The sequence below is a fragment of the Lycium ferocissimum genome, unplaced genomic scaffold, assembly GCF_029784015.1.
Source record: "Lycium ferocissimum isolate CSIRO_LF1 unplaced genomic scaffold, AGI_CSIRO_Lferr_CH_V1 ctg13937, whole genome shotgun sequence".
NCBI lineage: Eukaryota > Viridiplantae > Streptophyta > Magnoliopsida > Solanales > Solanaceae > Lycium > Lycium ferocissimum.
Window position 1 is genome coordinate 14,951 of NW_026715167.1, and position 6,551 is coordinate 21,501.

General features: G+C 31.4%; 1 pseudogene; it reads left to right on the plus strand.

Annotated features, from left to right (window-relative positions):
* The first annotated feature begins 1,379 nt into the window (after window positions 1-1,379).
* LOC132042184 (chorismate mutase 2-like) lies at window positions 1,380-6,192 on the plus strand (annotated as a pseudogene).
* Window positions 6,193-6,551: the final 359 nt, after the last annotated feature.

Below are 6,551 nucleotides of genomic sequence, written 5' to 3' on the forward strand. Positions count from 1 at the left end.
GTCGCCGCTGATCTTGGAAGAGCAGTCGCCGCCGCCGATCTTGGAAGAGCAAACTTTGAGCTCTGAAGCTTTTTTTTTTTTTTTTTTTTTTTTGCAGTGAACCAAGCTCTGAAGCTTTGAGAACTTCTCAATGAGAAAGAAGTGAAATTAGGGTCTAGGGATGATACGTTATGTCTGATGAAATTGATGATTGATACAAAAGATGAAAAGAATGAAGTGGGCTTGGGTTATTTTCGTTTGGGCTTAAATTAAATGGGGCATGGGCTTGGACTATTAATAATTTTGGGCTATACATAATATTTCGGTTTAAACCGAAAACCCGAAAACCCGAATACTAAACCCCGAACACCGAACCGAATCCCGAAATTTTTGAAAAGTAAAACCGAACCCGAACCGAAAACCCGAAAAACCGAACACCGAAAAACCGAATTAATTCGGTTCGGTCCGGTTTTTCGGGTTTCGGTATTTATGCCCAGCCCTACATGCTACCTCCGTTTCAAAAAGATGAAGGAATCAAAACACGAGAATAATCCGGTCATTAGTTTCTTAATTTTAAAATAAAACGTAAATTATAGGAAACTAAGTAAAAATACTATAAGTTGTAGCCTTTTATAGTTAACAAATTTTAAAATAATGTATAAGAACATTATAGTTTAAAAAAAGGTCATTTAATTTCACAATAGCAATAATGTCATATAAAATTTAACCAGATGAATAAAATGATATTTCATTGGTTGGCAAGTATGTATATTTGAGAACCCAACATTTCAATTCCTTCTAAATATCTCCTCAATTACAAGCTTACCTCATTCCCTTTTTTATCAGAATTGTCTAAGATTTCTTTTTCTTATTCATATTTTGTGACTTTAAATTCGTATATCTTCCATTAGTCTTCAACTGTACTATAAAATTTGATAATATTTCTCATGAGAAGATAAATTACATACATTACTTCTTAACTCTTATAAATCATTTCAATTCTCATAAAGATCTCGACCTTGCAAGAGAAATTGTCGAATTTAGAATGGTAAGAGAAAGGTTTGACATGATTAAGGAAGTCGAAAGCAAACAAAGGAAAGTAAAGCTGCCAATCTGCATAATTATTGTAATTAACATTTAGTTACATGAGAGAATTCTATGTGCAAAGACATATCATGCATCAATTCGTTTGATATAAATACTCAATAGGATAAATTTCTCCTCCTACCTTTTATTGAAAACCATCCTTAGAAGTATATAAATAGCCTAGCATTGAATTCAATTTAATTTGTGTAACGTATAGTTGGACCATACACTTAATGAATCTAAAATATAGGGACTAAAAACATAAACTAAAAACATAAAAAGCTCCTCAATATATAGTTCAAACTTAACCAACCAACCAAAACCGATAACATTAATTCTTTCTTCTCCTGTTTTTCTTTCTCCCTTGTCCCCTTCCTCTCCCCCATAAAATCTTCTTCACAATTTTGCCTATAAAAAATGGCTTGTGGTGATGATAACAAACTGAGTCTTGATTCGATAAGGGATAGTTTAATCAGACAAGAAGACACCATCATTTTCAACCTTATTGAAAGGATTAAATACCCAACAAATCCCACCTTGTACAAACAACCTTGTTCTTTCATTATTCCTGGTTTTTCAGGGTCCTTGTTTCAGTACTTGTTTCAAGAAACAGAAGCTCTTCAATCTAAGGTAATTTTGGTCAATTTCTCTTCTTGTATGTATGGTTTTAATGGATTGTCAATGTATTAAGCCTTTAATTTTTTCTGTTTGATCAGATGTTGTAGTAGTTGTTTGAGTTCTTGGAAATGTTAATGTGTCGTTATCTTGTCATGTTGTGGTAGGTTTCCTTGATTTTCGGAGATTAGATTCTTTTGTTCACTTTTAATCCATTTTGTTACTAGTTTGCTATATTTGTTTTGGTTGACTATGGATATTTTTGTTGCTACTTTTCCTTCTATATTTGCTCTTCTTTTCTTAATTTTTGGATAACTCAAAAAAAAAAAAAAAAATCGTGGCGTATGTAATAATAATGTTTAAATTCATGGCGTATCTCTAAACCACACATTCGTTATCTTCTTGAAGTTAATTTAATCGTATTTTGATCCTCGTGATAGTCGATCTATTTCCTTCCTCGCAATTTTCTAAAATGATCTCTTAGATTAGGAAATGTTAATGTGTCGTTATCTTGTCATGTTATGGTAGGTTACCTTGATTTTCGGAGATTGGATTCCTCTGTTTAATCCATTTTGTTACTAGTTTGCTATGTTTATTTTGTGTTGACTATGAGTTTATTTTTTGTTTGCTACTTTTCCTTCTATAATTGTTCTTTTCTTCTTAATTGTTGGGATAACTCAAGAATTTTCTTGGCGTATGTAATAACGTTTAAATTCGTGATGTGTGTCTAAACCACACGTTCATTATCTTCTTGAAGTTAATTTAGTCGTATTTTGATCATTGTGAGTTGTGATGGTCAACATTTTTTCTTCGTTTACTTAATTTAGGATAATGGTACTTTCTTCTCAATTTCTAAAATGATCTCTTAGATTACGAAATAAATACCAGAAAAAACTATGAAAATTTTAGAAACTAGTATGGTAATCTTACAAGAAGTATTGGGTACCTTTCATCCGATCTGGGATTATAGTGCATTCTCTTTAATTTATAGAAAAAATGTCTAATATCAAAGATTGTGGTAGAGTGATAGTTATTCATTCATTTTTAATTAAAGATTTTGAGTTTGAATCATGGATGAAGAGCTTTACCCCAAAATGTACTTTATTCTGAACCACTAAAATCAATTTACTATTATTTGTACAAATTAACCATAAATGGATTGATCTCTTAAGATCCAAACTAAATATTCTTATTTCTTTTTCAGTCCATGTCAAAATAATATACGTCTTTAAAATAAAGTTCTCAATTTTATTTTATTTTATAAATAAGTTATATGTGCTCTTATGTTCTCGCTGTATTTTCCTACTATTGTAATCTCTGTTAATAAAGCATTCTCATGCAAGATGACAATTGTGTTTGATATGACAGAAACCAGATTAATAATAATGTTACTAACAAATTGGAGAGTATTTTGATTAAACGAAAAATATTTTTTATGCAATGATATAATAAACATCAATTAACTCCACATGTAAGCTTACCTATATATTTCAACTATTAAAATTATTATCATTTCAAAATATTTCCTTATAACAGGTTATTTGGTAGGTACCTGTCCCCAGAGGAAAATCCGTTCTTCCCAGATAATTTGCCTGACTCAGTCTTACCTTTTTCTCATTTTACAATCAGTATCTATCAGATTAATAATGTATTTTATTATTATTATATTTGTGCTTTCGACTAGGATTAAAACATCACCTGGTCACTAATTAATTTCAGTAATAGGTTTTGCATCCTGCCTTGGGGAATTAGTAAATGTAGCTGAGAAGATATTGGATGTTTATATAAACAAGATGCTTCTCTATTCTGTAAGAGAGGCTGATGAAGGAAACTTTGCAACTACTGCTGCCTGTTGATATTCAGTTATTGCAGGTAACTTATAAAGCTTGTTACACATTTTTATTTGCTCATTAAAAATGGATCTGTTTGAAACTGATACAATGATGGTTAAGTGATAAATGTGTGCATCGGAGATAAAAGTCCGTTTGGATAGTAATGTGAGCTGGTGTAAAAGGGGGAACTAGACCTTCGGGTTGGGTTTCGGGTTTGGTATCCCTTTCATTTTTCGAGCGGGCAAGACCACTAGATATTTTTTCTTGCAATCCTTATGTTCAAAATTTTTTGCAATCCTTATGTTCAATTTTTTTTTTTTTTTTTTTTTTGCTAAGAAAAGGGAAAATTTTATTACTTGAAAGGAAATGGCCCCCAAAATAAAGTACATGGGGTATTCTAAAAGATTCTACCTAAAATTGGGTTTATTAGATAATTACATGAAATAGACCTCCCATGCTATTTCTCAAAATGAAACCCTTTTATTTTAAAAAAAAGTTTGACTGTAAAGTCTAAACTGATTTTCTATTAAATTTTTTTTTCTGAAGGGGAAAATTTATTTTGGGAAGCTAAAACCCACCTTTTTGTACAAAATAACAAGTTGATAAAAAAAGTTTAAAGAAATGCCATCTAACAATTAATACACAAATTTTTTTAAATTTATTTCTTGAAAAACAACGGAGTAGTAAAAAAAAGGGTTTTTTTTCTTTTTTTTTTCTTTCTGTTTTTTTTTCCCCGTCGATTTTTTTTGGTGGACATGGGAGGTTGGGGAAAGTCCCCTTTTTAAGGAAAAGGCGTAAAACGTTTCTTATCGAAACGCGATTTAAATTTCTTTCCCAATTTAAATTCAAGCCCTTGTAATTAATGGGGGGGATATTTGGGTCCCCACGGCCCTTTGGTGGAAAAACCGGGGGGGAACCCGGGGATTTGAATTTTTAGGGTCCGTACGCCTTAAAATTTTATATTCAACTCAGGTTTGGGCCCAAAAGGGTGGAAGTAAATTTTCTCTGTAAACATGAAGGAATCCTTAAGTCCCTAATTTTGTTTTTTCTATTTGCACACCTTAAGGAAAACTTACGCCTTATGGGGCTACTTTTAGTTATGTTTTATGGGACCCTTTTTTTGCTAAGGCATTACTAAAAATTTCCCTTGAAAATTAAAAAAATATATATATGCTTGAGGGGAAAATACCCCTTTTAATGAAATTTTAGTTATGTTATTTTTAAATTCGGGGGAAGGAAAAGTTGTGTTAAGTAAAAATCGGGGGCGGAAATTTTAGTTGTGTTTTAAAAAAAAAGTCTGCCCGGAGGGAAAAGGAAATTTTAGTTGTGTTTAAGTCCCCAAAAATGAATCCAAAAAAGGATAAAAAGTACTTTATGAACCTAAAACTCAAAGCAAGCCTTGATGGGGTTTATATTTGGGTTCCCAAAGTCACATTCAAATAAATGCATATTAGTTTCCTTAAATCCTTTTACCCAAATACCTTTTCATTAAAAAACCCCCCATAAATCTTCTTTTAATGTTTATTTCTTTCAAATTTCCAATAGACAAAAAACAAGTAAATAACTAAAAAAAAAACAAAAAAAAGAAGACAAAAAGAGACATACGGGAATGGAATTTGGAGAAGATGCTTTTGCGATTTTGGGGAAAGAAGGTTCTTGGCAATGGAATTGGAAGGTTGCCGTATTTATTTTGATTTGGAAAGGGGGGAAAGAGAACTAGGTTTTTTGTTTCTTGATTTGATGAGAGAGAAAAAATTTTTCTTTTTAAAGTTTATATACCTAAACAAAAAATAGTACTAAGCGAAATAAAAAAGCTAAAAAGTAGTAACTAAAAAGTAATAACTAAATTACTAATAATTGAAACTAAGTCAACACAAATTATTAAAAAAAAAAAGAAAGAGATTAGAATAGAACTTGGTACCTTTTTTGATTAAGAAAAAGGATTTTACCCTCCGTGGCTGTTCGTTTTTGTCTATATTTAATTTTTTCAAAAAAAAAAAAAATTGTGTAGTTAGGGGGGTTCGACCCGGGCTTTAAAGGGGCAAAACGTACGCCCATTCCCGGCACTACGGCATGCCTTTGTCATGGGGGTGCCACTTTAATATTTATCTATACATTATGTATATATAATTTTATATATGTCTTTTTTCGTCCCGGGGAAACTTGCGGGTGGCGTGGCATCCCCACGCCATTGAGTAGATCCCCCCCGGGGAAAACTGATCCCCGTTGAGTCCCACTGTTACATAAAGGGAATAAAATATCAACCTTTTTTAGTTAACACCCAAACATTAACTCAATATAAAATTAATCCAGCAAGGCAAACATAAAGAACAAAATTCTGATTCTTGCAATTTCCAATAAAGCCCCTTTAACTCTTATCTTTTTTTCTCTGCCTTTTCCAGCAACCCAGATTATACTAAAAATGTGACTTCAACACATGTTAGAAAAACACATGGCAACACATTAAAACCTATTCTACTTTAAAAAAATGACATCACCTGATTGTTATGTGAGTGGCTGACTTGAATTGCAATACTTTTGGTGAACTTTTTTTTTTGTTGAAGGCACTCTCAAGAAGGTTCATTACGGGGAAAATTTGTTGCAGAGGGTTTAAAATTTAGGGATAACACTGATTTATTATAAACCATTTATTCTTGCTAAAAGGGATGTCATCACTTAATACTAATTATTTAGCTTGCTAGTCTCCTTTGTAAATCCTTCCATTAATTTGGATGGTCAAAATTTAGAGTACAATTTTTCGATTTTTGTGGAATTTTTTAAAAACTTGCAAAAAGAGTTACTAAAAAAAGTCTCCGTTTAAGTGTTTTCCCAAAATTCTTACAACTTTTTTTTAAAAGAATGACTGTTTTTTGAATTAGTGGTTTTATACTTTATAGTGTTTGTCGGAAGTCGGAACCAAAAAAAAAGAAAAAAATTTCCCCACAAAGTACAAAACTTCAAAAAAACTACTTTTAATATTATCCAATTTAACCCTTTTCTTTTCCCCCAAAATGTTCTTCTCAAAAATTTTTTTTTTTT